The sequence below is a fragment of the Ambystoma mexicanum genome, chromosome 5q, assembly GCF_040938575.1.
Source record: "Ambystoma mexicanum isolate Mex_15411 chromosome 5q, UKY_AmexF1_1, whole genome shotgun sequence".
In the NCBI taxonomy this organism is placed as follows: domain Eukaryota; kingdom Metazoa; phylum Chordata; class Amphibia; order Caudata; family Ambystomatidae; genus Ambystoma; species Ambystoma mexicanum.
The window spans coordinates 803,624,686-803,644,564 of NC_090933.1; the positions used below are offsets into that span (position 1 = coordinate 803,624,686).

Here is a 19,879-nt window from a genome sequence, read left to right on the forward strand (position 1 = left end):
GACTGTGGCAGTGGGATCCAGCTGTGATCTGCCTTCCTATATTATTAAATGGTTTAACATGACACAAACATAAAACAACTACACTGATGGCAGACAGGGGATCAGGAAGTCTATCCAAGAAGGTTGGAGGCTGCTGCACTGGCAGGTGGCTGCGTACAGACAATTTGCTAGGCTCCATCAGCTTCTGGTGTGATATAAAAACCTAAATAGCAGAAACTCAACCTGATGGTTTGCCTGACAGATCCACGCTGCTCTTTTCAGCTCAAAAAGAGGCAACTGAGAACTCAGATTGGGATTTCGCAAGCATTTCCCAGCACGGCTAGACCTTACAACACAGAGCTGTGTCCATCTAGTTCTTCGCGGCGACAGGGAAAAGGTCCATGACTAGATAAAAGATTCTTGTATTGGTTTTGGAAGACAGGGGATGATGGCAGATGTAAGTGCAAAAAGCGAGAAAGCAAAGCAGGCAAGTGGAGTGAGCTGGAGGGGGAGAAGGAGCGTTAAGCAGACAGGATCAGTGGAGGCGGGAGAGAAGGAAATCAGGGAAAGAAATTAATTAATCGTCAGCTTTTTTTAATGTTTTTTTGCTGCTGAAAATGTTTGCCTGAAAAAATGTATCAAAAAATATGTGACAGGGGGCAAGGTCATATAAGAGGTAGGGAGGGGAAAAGGGAATAAATAGTAGGAGAGGAGGGGTTTAGGGCTCGCCCTTGGTGCATAATGAAACATAAACTGAGTTGATGATCATTGGCACAGCGGCACGGCTGAAAAAAACCTACTTTTTAGACTACCAGGTGTTTCAGATAGCTGGCTGCAGTATTCCAACTTTCCAACACTAGGGGACTCTAGGTGTAGTTATTGACCAGGAGCTGAGCAAGAGGGCACATGTGGGCTGCCTAGTGGCATCCTCCTCATACGACCTCAAACTGCTGGCACATTTTTAAGATCAGTTCTATCACGAGAGAACTGTGCTACCGTTGTTAGAGTAGTGGTGGGTGCCAAGCTGGACTATGGCTCCTGTCTCCTTCAGGGTGTCAGCGAAGGAGAAATAAAGTGCCTTCAAACTGTTCAAAATAGTGTGGTCAGAGTAGTGGAAGGCATGAGTAGAAAAGAACATGTCTCAGAACCCCAGCGCGCATTGCATTGACTTCCTGTGACTAGCAGGATTTATTTTTGCTTGTTGTGTCTGACACATAAATGCCTATATGGTACAAGCCCAAGTCATCTATCTAACTGGCTATCCTGGCTACCGGCATGCAGGGCACTGATGTCTAACAACACTGGCTTCCATCAGATTCCTAAAGCCAAGCTCAAGATGGTGTCTCAAGGGTATTTCAGCTATGCTGCCTGAAAGAGTTGGACTGACCTCCCACCTGACCTAAGGCTGTGTCGGTCCTTGCCCAAATTTAAACAAACGTTGAAGACAAACTTATTCTTCTGAAATTTCTGGCTCCCCTCTATCCCCTGATATTGTTAGGTTTGCTGTTTTATGTGTGTCTGTTATGTGTGCGGTACCATGCCCATGGGCCTGTCTTTATGTGCAATATAAATACGTATAAATAAAAATAAATAAATAAATGTATTGGTACATCGTTGAGTTTTCAGCAAACAACACTGTGAAAAATGAACTGCGAAAGAATGAACATAGAACATAGAACCGAAATCAGTGCAATCAGGTGAGAATTAAAGTGGCGGTGAGCTCACTGTAGTGCACCGGAGGAGGCGGGAAAACACAAGTATGATGGGCGTAGGCAAGAGAGAGGAAAATGGGCAGAAAAAACGTTTGGACTGGAGAAGGGGGTGTAACAAAATGAGAAATAACGCAGGGGGAAAGAAAAGGCTAGACTAGCAGAACATTAGTAGAGACAAACAGAGGGGGGAAACAAGTGCCACAAGGTGGAGGGACTCAGAGAGAGGTACAAGACACAGGTGGCAGAGAGCACAGAAGGAAGCCTAGTGGAAGAAAGAATTCCGAGGGTTCGAAAGCCAGAGCCACCTTTAGGAAAAGAATAATAGAAGCTATGAGGTGAGCTGAAGTGGGTCAGATCAAGGCCAGCACCCATGAGGAAGAGATAGCCTGGGAGATCGGAAGGAGAGCAGCGGTGAAGGAAGGGGAAACAGGAAATAGAGAGGTCCTGCAGAGGAAGCGCCTGTTGAATTTATACTCGCGACGTCTGTGACAGAGTTGCTTTGCCAGTATTTTGGGGCACAGCCATTAAGCTCCCCTGGGACTATTGTGTGCTGGAACCATGCAAGCCAAATGTTGCATGATTTGCGGTGAGAAAATCCAGACCCCCCCCCCCCCAGCCCCCCAGGTTCAGCAGTTAGGAGGACCATCTACAGTGAGTTCAGATTCTGATTACAGTAACGACAACAGATGGACCCAAACCAACCGCGAAAGGAGTTCACAAACCCCATTGACTGTGAGTGTCCTTATTGCCCGCCAGCAGGTGGAGGCACATATATGTGAGGAATGGACTGGTGTACTAGGGTCCTCAAGCAAGCTGGAATTGCTCCTTTTTTAGTGCCTTTAAGGAGTCTCTATCATTTTAAACCCTAGGTTTATTCGTGTTATGGAATGAACTTGTGTAAATCCTATTTCATGAGTCTGCGGTTATTTGTTAGCTCCTCAGTGGTGACAATTCCTACGTCTGCTTAGGCACAGTAACTATGAGAAAAATGGCTTTGGGGCGCAGGGTAGGAGGGCTTCTGACATAGACACACAGTAATGTAACTTTGCACAGGGAAGTGGTGGTAGATGATGGAAGAAGCTGGAGATGTTCTGGGGCACAGCATGCAACAGCCATAGCAGAGAATGCAAAAGCCTAAACTACACCTGAATTATGCCACCGGACACCAACATGTCAGCACTGCTGAATTACCTCACTTCACAGACTGCCCCAAATATGCATATGATTCCAAAGACTCAGACACGCGTAGAGTTGGTATGGCCTATTATACAGAAGATGAGGAGGAGTGCACATCTGTATTATACAGAAGATGAGGAGGAGTGCACACCTGTATTATACAGAAGATGAGGAGGAGTACACATTTGCAAGGCTGACAGGTGGAATCTTCCTATACAGGGCAGCGTATCCCGTGATAATAGAGAATACCATTTCTCAGAATGCTATGATGACAGAGAAGCAAAAACAAAGAAAACATTGAACATTTTCTCAAAATAGATATGGCATCGGGTAAGGGGGTAAAAGAGGTGGGAATGGGGTTAGGGTTGGTTTAAACATATAGAGAAACGGGTGGTTTGGGGGGACCCCCCAAAATAAATTCGATATTTTTTCACTGTTATTGTTTTAGAACCACTACAGCATTGATAGCCATTAATATGGCATTAGTGCACCTTAGAGACCTCGGATGGAACCCTTGATTGTTTTCATAGACTCCCTCATAAAGGAGATGGTGCTAGGAAAGTATGTGAAGGGGAAAGGGAAAGGGGAGTTGACATAAGTGACACAACAGTGGACAACATACAATCGTATTGGGAAACACCTGTGCCGCCCATGACGACGGGAGCCAATAAAAAGAAGAGATCTTCCAAATCTTCCAAATAAATATCATAAAATAAGCAAGAGTTGTGCTTTGGAGTCTCCATTTTCTGGTTAAGACCTTAATTTGGCCACAGCATTTTTATGATTCCTCACTATAGTCAATTGCAGAATTGAAAAAAAGTGGCTAGTCAGAGGGGGGAAAAGCAACAGTCTGTGGGAACAGCATGATTGGACGGGAAATGGGCTAGTGCCTCAAGGGATCTTCAGAAGACCTTGCTGACACTCCAAGCAGCCCCCAAAACGACAAACAAACGTTATTTTCCACATTTTGATTCTCTTTCCTGTCATCAGGGGTGGACTGGGAACTAAAAGAGGCCCTGGAAATAATTACTGGGGACCAAACGAGGCCCAGGAAATCATTTTCAAAGTGGCCCCCGACCCAATCACGTCACCTTTGCATGGAAAAATAAGGAGTTACAAAATGGCGGACAGCCAAGGAGGAGGGCAGCAACACTCACTTGTAGGAAGATGGTTGACTGAGAGACGCGGGTTTTGGCGACATGGGGCCTGTAGAAGAGCGGAATGGCACGTGTTGCTACCTGGGTATCAAGCATGTTCACAGCATCTTCATACAGACTTGATTACTTCCCAGCAGCTCCGGAAATCAACACATATCCGAGGTTATCTTTTCCTCCCTCTTTCCCTTCTTGCAGTCATGTGACCTCCGAGTGGCCAGCTGCAGCTCTAAGGGCATTGTGGGTTAGAGAGGTGAAGCTTCAGAGCAAGCACATAGAATGTGCCTTTTGGAATATTGGGAGAGTATGCATATGAACATAAATGTTTCAGTGGGAGAATTAGATGGATTGATTTATTGGAAACATGTCAGCGGGAATGTTTCTGTTCTTAGTTTGTGTCTCAGATTAGTAATTAATCGAACAATATCACTTGGTTCTAGTACAAAAGTAATTTTGAGGAGCATTTGATGTGCCTGTTTATTCATGTGCTTAAGGTGAAATCTCCGAAGAGAACAAAGTCTCGGTGCGCTGAATGGCTGTCCTGCAAGCTTTTTTCATTGAGCTGACTTAAAAATTAAACGGGTATAAAATAATATCAATCTTAAAGGAAAGCACATTGGACAACATTTAACAAAAAGGCAAGTGGAGATAAAAGGTACAGCGAGATGTTAGAACATCAAATTATTTTCACGATTACTTAGGATAAATTAGGGCCCAATGGATGTGTGTCAAAATAACAACATTAGAATAATTGGCCATTTCAGCTAAAAAGCTACGCCCGCATAGCATAACCTAGTTCCCAACACTCAAATTCCTCTTTAGATCAGAAAGCCCAGCAATGCACTATGGGTATGCAAATTAGCAGAAAAGCTTGTGTGTGGCATCCAGTGAGGAAAAAGCAAGCTTTTCGGCTAATTTGCATAATCATAGTGCATTCCTTGCTTGTGTGGCGGATCTGGAGGTGAACTTGCAGTGATGGCTACTAGGTGGCACTGTGTATGTGTGGCATTTTAGTTGAAATAATCTATTCTATGCTCACCCACCATAATATTGATGGTAAACGGTAATATGAGTAGGGAAACGAAAGGACTCTGTCGAAGCAAAATGATTTGAGGGGGATTTGAGGAATGATCAAAATGATTGGAGTGAGAAATTTGGTGGTGAGAGCTGTTACGTTAACACTTTTCATCATTTGAATGACGGAGGGCAAAAGGGGGAGTGCAAGGGTGTACGCCGTCTTTCGCCCTCCCCTTTTGTATTCCGCCATGTAAATAGAGTAATTGCCGCCTGCCATGTACGCATGGCAGGCAGAGTTTAAAATGGATCCCTAAGGTGCAAAAAGCCGACAGACTCCATAGGGATCCCCAGCATTTGTATGGTGGAGAGGAAGGAAGCAGTGGTTCCACAAGTTGCATTCCGCCACTCCTTTCCGCCATACACATGAATGAACATGGTGGCGCACCGTAATGAAAGACATAAAACCCTTGCGCAAGGCTTTAACATCTTTCATTCACCCAACGCCAGGCTCAAAATGAGCCCCAAGGTGTGTCAGCAACAGCACACATTTCTTTTGTATCGGAGAGATACAATATTATATATAATGTATCTTAGAAAGGAATGCATTTTTGCACTTTTTGTATTTGTGTATAAAATAGAAACCATTTTTAAAATCAGTATATAATATGCTGGATTTACCCAAACTATGGATTAGTTTACATATGTTTGATAGTTTTCTCGTGCATTATCTACATCATGTCTCGGGAGAGAAGCTGAGGGGCAACGTGCTCGCCTTGGAAACAAGACGACATGAAGCACCACGGGTTCGATCCCCAGGTCAGCACTTAGAAACTTCTGGGTGTTAAGCATAAATAACCCATCATATCATGCAGTGCACAAAACAACAGACTACCTTTGAAGCAAGCGTTCATTCACACATGAGATCTGAGCTCAGGCTTAAAACTCTACCCGCCCCCCCCCACCCCCCCACCCCCCCCCACTAAAATGGTTCTGCTCCACGTTGCACAGTATGATAAATGAGGCGCTTTGCCTCTATTATGAGATCTGAAACACGCGGATGGGTTTTTGCACGGAGCAGGCATTCATTTTATTCAGAGCCTTGACAGGGGAATATATTATGAAGCATGTTGTATTTGTTCTTTAAAGAGAAAACGGGCCCGGTTACTCGCATTTAAGGTGTCTTTCAGAAAATGAAAAATGCCTCTGCCCACTTCCTGTGATATAATTGTTGCTCGGTGTTCTCGGAGGCGTTGGACGGCAAGCCTCGGTGTTTTTCAGACGTTCCCGGTTTAATTTATGGCCTGGCGCGCTTAGGTTATCTTTGACAAAGAAATCTATTAGTTACCATGACAGGAACATTTAATATCCAGGTGAGTCATCGCTTCCTTCTGACGCTGGCATAAATCCAGCGCAGGCTTGAATCAGCTCTTGTTGCGCAACTGAAGAGGAGAATGGATGATGCTCAGAACTGAGAGCGGTTTCATGCTCATTCTGTTGCACTTGTTGGCATGGTGTTACCATCTGCGAATTAAGGCACAGAGGGGCTCTGTTATCCACCTTGGCCTTGCGCGCCCTTCGCGCCCTTCTGTTTCCTTGCCGCGCGCTTGTCTCGGAAGCAGAATTGCAGAGGTGGCCCAAAGCAAGTTGATTTGCATAAATCCCATCTGTGATGGGTTTTTCGATGTGTGTTAGTCCTAATCCCCACTGATTGTTTCAATTAGGCAGTAGGATAGGAGACCATGAAATTGACGATCCACAGCGGACCCTTCTGCGCCCTCATTGATTGCTGCACCGTCCACATGGACATAAGGAGGTTGTCCCGTCACTGCTGCCCGGAATCAGAGCTTCCTGACAATGATGGGTCAGACCAGTCACCTTGAATGTGTTGTCATACTGGAATTAAATGAGTGGTTTCACGGAAATGCAGCTCCAGAATGCAAATACTGTGCATTCTGGGCTTTGGAATCTGTTTCCACCTGTGACAACATTCTTAGATTCATTGCAGAGGCGGAGCTGGGATCATCTCACAAGTGGGGCCTTAAGCTAATGTAGTTGTGCCCACCACAGTGACAGACCTCTCTGGGCACATCCTGGCATAGTTTACTTCATTACTAATTGATAGGAGTCAGACACTTTCTCTATCTCCTTTTCTTTCTTCCTCTCGAGCTATATCTTGTGGTGACCTCAGCGCTCCGCCTTGCCGTTGTCCCCCGTGCTTTTCATTATCTATGTTCAGCTGCCAGTTTGTCTCATCCTCTCTTATGGTTTTCGTTGCTATTCCTCAGATTCTGGTCCGATTATATCTGAACTAGATCACAGCGTCCTTGTGATTAAGTGAGTGTCTAGCGGTGGTGGGGGAAAGGTGGGGTGAGTGCGAACTGGCGTAATTTGAATGGGGTCAAAACGGAGGTCCTGGTGGTGGGTTCCCCTTATTGTGCTGCTCTATGGACATCTTCATTCTGGCCTTCCACTCTTGGTGATCTTCCAGTCCCTGTGACGGTGGTCAGAAATTTAGGGATTCTTCTGTCATCTTCTCTGTTGATGACCCTGCAAGCGAGTGCTGTGCGTAAAACTGGGCACTTCTTCTTAGAGTGCTCCGAAAAGTGCTTCCTTTTCTGCCTAATCATTTGCAACCTATGGTGGCAGCATCACTATTGCCCAGTCGTATTGATTATTGTAATGCGCTCTACTTGGCTCAACCTGTTGACTCATAATTCGCCTGCAATTGCTGTAAACACTATCGGCTCAGGTGGTTACTAATTCTCCATATGGAGCCCACATTAGCCCGTGCTCTTCATTGGTTCCCGGGGTCCCAGAGGATCAAATTCAAATCTATGTATTTGGTCCTCCGGGCCTATTACTGCCAGGAGGCTGAGTACTTGCAAAATAAATGTTGCCTTTATATTCCAGGACGATCTCTTTGCTCTGGGAATGCCAATCTGATAAAGTCGGAGTCTCCCGAGTGGGAGCACAGGCCTTTTCCTATCTGGCGGGAAAGTTGTGGAATGGTCTACCGCTCAACCTCAGAGGTACGGTCAACCATCTTCAATTCAGGCGTGCCCTGAACACTTTTTTTGTTTTAGCTGTCTGTGGGGAGGTTGCTTCCTTGGAATCCTCGCTGCCAAGATCCCTCCGGGTGAAAGTGTGCGAGAAAAATACAAATAACATAACATAGCATTAACATCTGCAAATGCCTACACAGAGCTGATGAGTGGGCAGTTACAGATTTTGGGTTGGCCGTGCCCACTCAGTCCCAAACTTGTATACGCCTCTGATTCATTGATGTTTGTGATAAACCTATGCAACTGGTAGAGTGGGCAAAGCATAGTTGAAGTAGTATCGTAATTACACTGACTGACTCGAAACGATTGCTGCTTAACCCTCTAAAGCGATCCTTCTCAGAGATGGACCATGCAGCTCTTGGAACTCAATTTAGGGTGAACTAAGGACTCCACGTGACCGGGATAAAAAGGTTGTATGGCCAGAGTTCCCTCCAACAATCAAATGCGTTGTTCTGGTTGCAGTGTTCAGACCTCTGATTTCAAAATGCGTGAAAGGAAATCCTAGGACTGGAGACGACTCCTAGTGTCATGGACGCATCTGGTCACCTTAATTCTACGGTCTAATTTGTGGACGGTTCACAGGGGGTGATGTTTTTGCAACCATTAAGCATCATCGAAGCTCAGTGACGAGCCTACAGCATTACAAAGCATTACAAAGCCAGGTTCTCTCTTGGTTTTTAGGTAGCAATTTGACATTTTGCCACCATGGTGTATATGAACCCCATATGTGAGCTTAATTATGTGTTTTCTCATGGATCTCCCAGGTACCTTATACTATCCTACACATCCAAGAGTAGCACAAAGGGGTTCAGGCAGCCATAGGGGGAGATTTAGGCAATGGAACATGTATTTTGGGCATAGAAATGCAAAAGAGGAGCGGGGAGACAGTGGTTCCTGTACCCCTTAAGTGGTGATTCCTCCTTGAACTTGCATCATGCGCAGCCTCCCATACAACACTTCATGACCTCAAGCAGGAATATTCCATTGTCCCCCTTTTTGATCTTCAGTTTGATCTGGAAAATGTCCTTTAGCATCGCTAGCCATCTCTAGCACAACAACATGCCCCTTCCGCGTTCCATGGAGGCTGAAAGTGCATATTACGACTGAGTGCAACGAACAGCCATCACAACCCAGGATAAGGTTCAGGGGGGAACCCTGCTTCAGATGGTGTGCTCCTCTCCCCCTTTCTGTGAAGCAGTATGAGAGGAGCCTTGTGCACAGTGATTTGTCTCCATATCGCACCTTCACACCCTAAGTCCTTTTCTTTCTGTTTACCTTTTTGTTTATGGGTGATGGGGTCGTGTGGCTTGCCAGATTTGCAATGGTGATCCATTTGTACAGTTCTATTGCTGGGTGATTGTGAATGGAATTTCCCAGTACTTATACTTGGCTGTTGTCTCTTCCCATGTTGGCCCTTTTTGGCTTCCCGTTTTTGGCACAACCTGCGCTGGATTTGGGAGTTACTTTGACGGTTTCTTCATAGTGGACTGCACGGGAAGCTACATGGGTGTTGGTCATTTCAAAGGAAGTGTGTGTATCCCCACATTTCTTGACGATTTGGTGGACCAATGTTTCACATGCATGAACACCTTCATTCTGTGCTCGAGTTGGATGTGTTGAAATGGAGGAGAAGGGAGGGGCTCCCTGCAAATCATGTTCTTTTTTCTGACTTCTGATATTGGTCTCAACTCTCAGGTCCTTTCTTTCCCGACCTACTCTCTCTCTCTCTGACATGTTCGCCAACATTTGATTCAGGGCTGCAGCATCATACATCACATGACATCAAGTAAATGAGATGTGCACGCAATCAGAACATGCAAGTCCACTGTAAAATGTAAGAATTGGTGTAGGATCGATCCGTACCAGACTTTTCTTGCATCCCATATATGATGCTTCCCATATATGATGTGAGTGAATTGCCCACCTCTGCTGCAATATTCAAGGGTCCAGGCCCTCTAAGTGTTAGGTGTAGTATCCTTAGTCTGGCCACGAGCAAGGCATCTATGGAATGTGCAATGCAAGCCTAAACATAAATGTAATTATAATCGGCATACAACATAGAATTAAGGCGCATAAATGAATCAATTAAATAAAATGGACTTAGCTCCTCAGAGGAAAAGATCTTTCATGACATGATATGTGGGGATATGTGGTCTAAAATTAAAGTTATGTTAGGGTAAGTGAACAAAGAACCACCAAACGGCAAACCAGACGGTTGGTCCCTCTAGCCAGCATCTACCAATATCACTCACAGAGCTCATTGTGATGGCAATGGAATTTCAAAAAAACAGTACAAATCTCAAAAGGATGGAGAGAGAGGGAGCCATTTTATGAAGCCAGGCCTTTCCCTACTGTAGGTCTTTCTGTGTCTTTTACTGTACCCTTCTCGCAAGCAATGTTGGATGTTTTCATTAATGCACTGACATCAGCAATCGAAAGAGAAGGTATTACCGTGGCTACTGAGAGAGCACGTAATAGACTCCAGGAATGGAGTACTTCAATACCATGGTTAGGTCCAGAGGCATCGCTAGTGGAGGGGTGAGGTGGCTATAGCCCCGGGTCTTTTGGTTGGAGCCCCAGATAGAAGCTCAGTGGCTACAACCAAAAGGCTACCTAGCCCTGAGTCCCGACAGTCCCGACATTAGCATAGCCCCGGATCTTTTACAAACCTAGCAACACCCCTAGTCGGGTCCAAGCCTATGGTCTTCTGCACTCTCATTGGACATTTTTAGATCCTGTAGGACACTTTAGCCTTTTACCAGGAACACGGGCAATGTCACTATCATATTGAGGAGGAAGAGGCACTTGAAAGCAGCAAGCACAAGTGAGGTAGGGATGGAAGAGAGAAGGGGCAGATGAGTTTGGGAAGGGCATGTCATGATGACTCTCAGGCTGCTAGCCTTTCTATGCTGAAGATTGTCAAGCATAATTTGGGTTTCCAAATGGAATCACCATCAGCTTTCATTGTGAGCTAGGGAAATGTCCCAGAGGAGTGGATAATCAGCAAACACCAGTGACGACCTGAAACACTCCCCACCGGGAGGGACCCAAAGTATTCCCCAGAGAGAAGAGACACCACAGCAGGAATAAGGCAAGAGATACAGCTTTATTAAGTTGTGCATCTCAGGAGCAGAGGTCTGTACCATAGGTCCCAGCAACCTGAGGAGAAACCTGGTGCATCTCCCATGGTTGTTCCTTCTTACTCAACAGGTGTTCCGCTGAGATGTTTCTTCCTTTTAACTCCATCCTCCGCTGACTCTACTGCTTCACTTTGCATCATGAGGAGATGAGCCTTCATCCATTGTGAAGGAGTTCACTTCCATTTCCCATAGAGGCTATGATGTCCCAGTTTTTGAGGGAAACATAGTTCTGTTCTAAGTGAATCGCTCTTCCTCCTATCTTCAGGCACCCTGGTGTTCGCCTCTCCGGAATTATTGGTGGTTTCTATGTGCGGTCATCTCCTGGCTTCAGTCCTACATTCAGCTGCTGGTTGTTTTTCCCTCTTTAGTTGTTTGCCCTGAGTGAGGTCCCTGTCTTTGCGGGTCAACTGTCTCGCATCACATTAGACGGGGTGGCTTTCTCAGATGAACGACCAAGTTTTTCAAAAACCAGGCGCCATTCAACCTGGACAAGTCCCCATATTGACACTTTAGGCCTTCAGGGTTTCAACATATGCATAGTCTACAGCTGACAGCTGTGGGCTACAACGCCTTATATGCAATACAATATATTACATGTACTAGACCATAACTACTTATTTTGCAAATCAATTTACCTGACCCATCTTAATAGCAAACACAAGTGAGTGCTTTTTCTAGATCATGGAAAATGACATATGCAGTAATTAAAGTGAGTGTGTGGCTAATCCAGCAAAGCAACACACATTGGGACACACTTTGGACTACTAGCTAAAAGATCTTGAATAAAATGAGTGATCCACCAATTAACTCTTACCTACACAATTTCTCACCCTGACAGTACAATGCACAGGACCTGTTCTCTTTGCTTGCTGCACATGGCAGGTATAAAGGATTCCTTAGACTGCAAGCTTCTTCGTCTGCATCATTTTCAACATCCAACACATTTCTACGTGGGGAACAATTTTTCTTTCCTATAGTAGTGGCCAGCACTCAGCCAATCTATATTCATCTACAAAGAGGATCAAGCACCCAGATCTATCAATACTTCTCTTGAATGAAGATCAAGCACTCCGGATCATCTGTACTCCTCCTGAATGAGGATCAAGCACCCTGATCCATTTCTACTCCTCCTGAGTGAGGATCAAGCATTCTGATCCCTCGGTAATCCTTCTGAATGAGGATTAAGCACTCTGGTTCATCTGTACTTGAGTACTCTGACCTACACATACTCTGCCTGAATGAGGATCAAGTACTCTGTTGCACCTATAGTCCTCCTGTACGAGAGTCAAGCACTCTGATCCATCTGTACTTGAGCACTCTAATCCATCTGAACTGTTCCTGAATGAGGAGCAAACACATTGATCAATTCATATCCCCCAGAACGAGGCTCTCTCCCCAGGCTTCCAACTTGTTCCCTTCTTCCAGTGAAAGTCTGATATGACTGAAACATGGTGCATAGTGCTTGACAAAAACACTTCAACAAATAAGCCAACGAACACCATCAGCAGTCATGGTGGATCTGTGTTCTATTCATCACTAGCTCCACAAGTATGCTTTGACTACACCGGCACGGCTGTTACATTTGTTAGAATGATGAAATCGAGAGACGCGTTTTTTAATGGAAGAACTGTGTGGACCTGCTTAATGCTTAGCTGAACATCTCCAAAAGGTCGCAAGGATCACCATCAGCCGGTGCTGTTTTTAGTCAATACCACTCCTAATGTTGGCAGCTATAACCTCCAGTAACCCCCAGTTGTAACAGGGAAACTAAAGCTACAACTCACATAACCAAACAATGTCAGAGTAAGAAACCAGGATTGGCTAATGGAGAGACCCCAGGTCATTGGTAGTAGTTGGCCCTTGTGTTAATAAGTTAATATCGAGATGAAAGTATTTGCACATACCGCAAACTAATTTGGGTATGTCATTGCTCTTTTTTCAGAAAGGCTGCCTCAAAGTGAAATACTCTTGTAAATAGAGGCAGCAGAAAAATGGTCCAGACTTTTTACTGAGTCTAGATGATCAAATTCAATAGTCATTCATGAAACAGAGGTTGCAATGGTCTAATCCAAGAAACAAGATTCAGGTCTGTTCATTAGGACTTGTCTTATCCATATAATTAGTTCAGTTATTTTCCTGATAATAACCTTGGGATTGGATGAATGTTTGCTGATCACAGGAATATTCATTGACAAAGATTCCTATAGCCAAATGCTCCCCGGCCCCTAACCACTTCATGTTGGGCGTATGGTTAGTATTGTTGATTAAAATATTTAAATTAGTCTTAATTCAATGTCACAGTTTCAGGGCAGATATGCAGATGTATCCTTCCATGGCAGAAGTGCCATTTTGGCACCTCGCCTATCTTACAGTTAGGCTAGTTTGAGATCTTTTTAGTACAAAAGGGTTTCCTGTGCTGGTCCTGTGCAGTCAGCGCCCTACACAGTTTGCTATAGCAGAGAGACTGTCACCATTGTATTCTAAGGAAAAAGAAAATAGATATGCCCTTTAAAGAGGAACTCGGAGGCACTTTAATAAGAATAGTTGGTACGCACTTTTGCTAAAAGATTTTCTATCCCCTTCAATCCTGAATTCTGCTTCTAATGATAATATTGCTGTTTTAGGCTCCTGAGTCTGTTGTCCTATAGGTGGGAGTGGGTAATGCTGTTCTACTCATCTAATTCGGGGTTGACTGGGTCTGTCGCACTGTCGCTGGACGTTTTCCCGACTCAGTTCAGCTTGTCAAATGTTTTAGCCATCACACTGGTGCCGCTGGGAGATATTGGTTTCGCGTTCAGAGAGCAACACCACATCTGAGTCTTTTGCAAACTCGGAGAGAGTTTCTGCAACAGTATCAATGGGGAGAGGGCACGGTACAACAATACTGAAAACCCCACACATAAAACTCAAAGCCAGTCATCAGGGGCTCCATCTCTATTAGCACTGTGGAAGAGAGAAAAGTCAAAAAGGAATAAGGTGTTAACACTACATTAAATAGTAGACACCAGAACAAACCACACCCATACCACAACTTAACACGCAGGAACCATACTGCACAATACACATACCAGCTACTGCAGAACATACCTTACCACACATATAGGACTATTGCCACACCAAGATTCACATATTCTTCGTAACTCTAAACCACAGCTCACAAATTAAATAATCACAGAAGAAGAAAGACAGGGCCCCAAGGTTCTGCAAATTGCAGAGGGTGCATTATTCATCCCACGTAACAAATAAAAAGTGCAAAACGATGCAACCCCTAGTTGTTTACTGTAATCTTGTAGGGCCATTTTTAGGTCCGATCAAAAGCAAGACCTGTATTTGAGTAAGCAGCATGTCAAACACTTTGTTTGGTGCATCACACCATCAATGGGCAAGTCGACCCTTTCATCTCCACAGGGTTACAACTTTTGTTTTTTGCTGGATGTTCAATTCAGCTTAAGCTTATTTTAATTAATTTTATTTAGTGTACATTTGTAAGGCGCCTACACATCAGAAAGTGTTTCCAGGTGCCACAAGACAAAGGTGGAGGGAGGAAACAGAGGAGGGTCAACAACAATAAATGGTCCTACTAGGGCTTGTGACATTCGGATTGCGTAAGTGCAGCAAACAGGAAGTGCAGCGGGGAGGGGCAAGTCAGGGTGGAGGGAACGTAAGGGGGCAGAGGAGGGATGCAGGAGGCAGGGGCCCTAGTTCTTTGGTAAGTGCTGGGGTAAGTGCATGGGGAGCCTGTAGGGCAAGTGCGTGGGGTGACAGGATAAGGGTCAACTAGTGTGAGGAGGGGGGTGGACAAGACTAAGTAGTCTCGAGAGGGAAGGTTGCCCGGTAGTCAGGTCAGGGAAGCTTACCTGATCCATGTTCTTAAAATCATGAAGCAAAGGATTGGGATCCGATCCTGCTCTCTCCAGGTAGCCTCCCTTTGGAACACATGTGCAATACCCCTTCTATATCTGCTGTGAAATGTTCCCTTTGTAAGAAGCACAAATATTATCTCGTTCCCTAATTAACTGCTCCCATGTTTGTTATGTGTGCGCAGTTCTTCTGGCAGCACCAGGAAGTCACGTGCAGCAATTGTTGGGTGCAACAAAATAAATGTAACTCATAATTACAAGGCATATTTAATTCGATAGTTGTTGCCTTTGATAGTGCATCAGTCTGGGAGACATGGGATGAGTGTAAATCAAATCAAATATAGCCCTGAGATTCCTCACTTTTTGCTTAGATTTTGGTTCTTCATATAGGAACAGTGGTGAATTAAATAATAGGGCATTTCTTTTTTTATTTACAGTTTATTAAAAACAAATACAGAACACCTGAAACAATCAGGAATAACAGAAATTGAAACATAGAAGATTCAACTGAGAAGAAGGGCAGAAAAAAACACATAACAGGCTAAAATGATACAGTACAAAAATCAAGAGTACGAATAGGACATTTCTTAAATCCTCCACAAATGTCAATTTTCCTCTTTAATACCTGCTAAAGCACAGGTAATGCACCTTCATCCATAATAACTTCTATCTATGTAATATATCTGCATTTCTAATGTTTGATTCTTTTTGTGGAAAAATATTCCTGAGCTAATACCCCCCATGAATATTCTGATTTATTTAAAATAATAATTCAAGAAATTAAAGCTGGTCTCCTAACTTTCAATGCTGGGGATGTCGCCCATAATATTGCATATATTACAGGCAGCTTGTTTAAAGAAAAGAAAAGTGACCTGTCTGCTATTATTTCACAAATGTACACACCCATTCATACATATAAAAGCAAATCTGAATGACTATTCTAGACAAAAAAATACAATCCACCCCAGTACAAACGTACAAATTGATATTGATATTTGAATTCCAAAAGACAAAACCATTCTTTGTAAATAGGAAATACAATTTCTGAAGTTTATGTGACTTTATTTTTCAAGGGCTGATTCAATGCTAAAATGTTAGACACCTTTGGTTTCTAAATTGGACACAGATAAAAGAATGTTTTGTAGGGTTGACTTGGTTACACTTATTCCAAAGGCTTGGATTCATGGTAGGAGCTTTTATTTTTTAATAGTTCAATATCTTGATGTATTAAAGGGTCACACAAGCTTGAGATTATAAAACTGAAATAGACGAGGGGTCAACTCTTTTTAAAATGTTTCTTTAATGTAAACTATGGTTTTCACCAATCAAGAACTTTATCAATACCTGAAAATATGTGAGATCAACTGTACACCATGCTGTCAACCTCAGATATAAATTGCCTCTGTGAAAACCCACAGAATTAATTAATAATTGGTTATTCTCAGAGAAAAATGTTTCCAGCATAACTTTGGATTCTAGGACAAAATATTTCAAATATTCTTCCACAAAGTATCATGTAAAGGGCCAGTCCCTGTTTAGTGACATAGCTTGTAGCCAGGATTCCCCCAAAATGCATTCAATGGCTATCTGGAGTTTAATTTATTCTCAGGACACTTATCTAAATGTTCTAGGTCTATTGCACTCACTTCTAGTTTGTCTTTTAAAGGCCCAAGATGGGTAGGGACATCAACATCTCAAGGCAATGTAAGCTCTTCCTCTCTGTCTGTCCACCTCCTCCAGAAACCCTCTCAGGCAATCTAGTTCTGCCTTGTTAAAGGTTTCGCCATTCATATCTCTCTGGAAAAGACCTTTTAAGGGGAATTAGCAACCTCCAGTTGGAAGCCCAATCTACCTTTCTCCTGTTGGGCAGACTCTCTTCCTTTGCTGCTTTCCCAAAAAAACTCTCCACTCTTCCTATGTGTTTAAATTGTAATACCCAGCAAACACCAACCATACCAGATCATTTGGTATGGTAATTTTGGATTGGACAAAGCCTGTGATAAGTTCCCTTTGCTTAGTCACACCCACAAGAATCCCCGGCTTTGCTCTGATTGGCCCATGTATTTACCATATCATAAGGACATGTTTTCAGCTATGATTTAGCCCCCATCAACAAATATGATCAAAGTGGACTGAAATATGTATTTCCATTATAACTTCTTGTATGGACCTGTGCCACTAAAACAGACTATATATTCAAATATGCTGAGCAATTCTGACTTTGTGTTCTGTAGATACAGGCATAAATGATTAACTTATGTCCATTTATTAATAATTCTTACATTTAATATATCCTTATATGAATGTGATTTGGGCTACTCCAATATATTTTCAATTTTCAAATCGAACCATGGGTTCAAAATTAGAGCTGAAAGTGCATTTCATTTTTGTCACTTTAAATGCATTTCTTTGGTCAACTAAATTATGCTGCATCTAATATGTATCTCACATTTAGTTCAATGTTCTTGGTATTTTCAAACAAGGCCTTTTTCCTGGATGTACACAGTTATCTCTATTCATCTCATTAATGACTTGGTCACTTAGGGTTCCGTCTGCAGAGTTTTCACAGACGCACCAGCACCGTTGCTGGTGCTCCCCTGTCCCCATTCCCACGGAGTCCGCTCTGACTCCACAGTAATGGGGGACATTTTCAGACTTTTAATATCCCAATGGCACCGGGATATCAGGCACTGGAAAAGTGTCACGAGTCCGGCGGCAACCCGTCGATGGCACCAGCGGGTTACCGCCAGACTCATAATGGGGCCCATTCTATCATCGCCTTGTAGAATATTAAACCTTTTGGAATAGGTCTGCATGCTCTTTATGTAAGATGGCTGCATAACTACAGAAACCATTTTGCATTAGCTAATTTAATTTTGAATGGTTTTTATTATGGTTAACATTACATTACATTACATGATATTTAAGTGCAGCCTCTGAAAATGCTCATTGTTTAATGAAAAGTGTTACATTTAATGGAGTTAGATCTGGGTATCTTTTCCATGCATTTAAAGGTGTATTTTCTTCTAAACAACCAACTGAGCAAAAGGATGCACGTAGTCATTAGATTAAAGTAGAGATGGGTTGAAGCTCTTGGGAAACCTCACAAGATGTTTATATGTGCAGTTTGGGTACAGCCAAATTATGGCTCATGGCTGAAGTTGTCAATGAAGGAATGGATCCAGGCTATGCATGCCAATGCATTCTGTCCTGGTCCATGCCTCAAGGCAGGTGTAGTGACCCTTTCTTGTCCTCTGAGTCATAAAATGTGGCTATGTCTAATGGAATGAATACTGCTGAGCTACCCTTTTCTTAAGCAGCTGGAAGTTTTGTCTAAAATTGGCCAGCGTGGTCAAGTAAAGTTTAGTTGCTGAAATTCAAAGTGATATTATACACAATACACTCAAAACACAATTAAATCAATTCTTATAACAAGCTTGAATAATTTACTTACAACCGTGATTTGTGTTCCAAATAACCAAACATGCTAAACTCTCTCCATTATCCATTATTAAAAAAAGCACTGACCTGGGAATCTTGGCCAATAACAATGTGAGTACTCTTCGGGCATGCCAGGAAAGGCATCATCATCAACAGAGCGACGAGGCTTGTACTGGATGAACGCAAACGTGAGCACCTCACTGGCAATGCTGTGGGCCCACACAATATCTTTTTGAAGGTGGCTTAAGCCTGCTTCCCGGAGTACAGGTGTAAGAGTCATAATTAGAAAATGAGGACACAAGAACAGGAAGTTGGAATAGTTTTGATCAAAGCCCACAAGCAGAAAGACAAATACATTACTTCTTGCCCGTCCGTCTGTCCACTACTCTAACAACAGGTGGTGAGGCTTTGGAACTTGATATATGAACTTTGCATTTTGGGATGGAGCATCCAGTCAGACTAGAATTCCCATCCTCACAAGGATTTTCTTAGCAATTGGTCTCTCCTGTCCCAGTACCCTTTGAGGCTTATTTTCGAGCTGCCCAGAGAGGTGAGAAAGGCATTAACATCTCTGGGTAAACAGTTCATGCATAGTTTAACTCCTTGGTTATCACTCTAGGAGATTGCGACATTTTTGTGCGGCAGAGTGAGGGGCACGCATCGAAATTAACTATGACACCAGCCCATCTGCTCCACCTGAGAAATACCGGAGCATTTCCTATAGAATTGACATGATTCTAGCACCTCCTCAAAACAGGCGTGTTCCAAAGGAATCCGTTCGAATGCCTGCAACCATGCACATACACGGAGTTAGACATTAACAGCCTGCTCTGGAAATGGGTGTGAAGTAGCAAGGAACCCTAGGCCCAGGGGTTTGGCGTGTTACATTTGCATCCTTCCCCACAACAAATCAAAATCGATCGGAGTGGACTTCATGCAGGAAAGCGCTGTCCTATCCGGTCCCCTCTGTTCACAGAGCGAAATGAGCCACTCGGTGGTGTAATGGGAGAAGGGGGGGGTTGGAGGGGGGGTGGGGTGATCCCAGCACAGGGATTTAGTGTGAGGTAAAGGATATTGTTTTGGTCAATGCGTTCTGCACAACCAATCATTAATTGTACATTGATATGAATTATAAGTTTTCAATATCCTGCAGGAAAGTCGGGCGAATCTGCACTCGTAGTTCCACAATAACATTAGCATATAACAAACCATATATAAAAAAAAACATTAGCCCCCTGTTGATGTCAAAGGCGCAGCTGTATAATGTCAGCCTCCGAAAAACTGCGTTTTCCCAGCTCTTCTCTGTGCCAGCTAGAACATAATGGGAAGACGCCCCAC

General features: G+C 43.6%; 1 protein-coding gene across 5 annotated transcripts in view; it reads left to right on the forward strand.

Moving 5' to 3' along the window:
- RALYL (RALY RNA binding protein like) overlaps window positions 1-19,879 on the forward strand; it is a 2,307,036-nt gene that overhangs the window by 1,744,169 nt on the left and 542,988 nt on the right. The gene's annotated exons all lie outside the window — the stretch shown is intronic.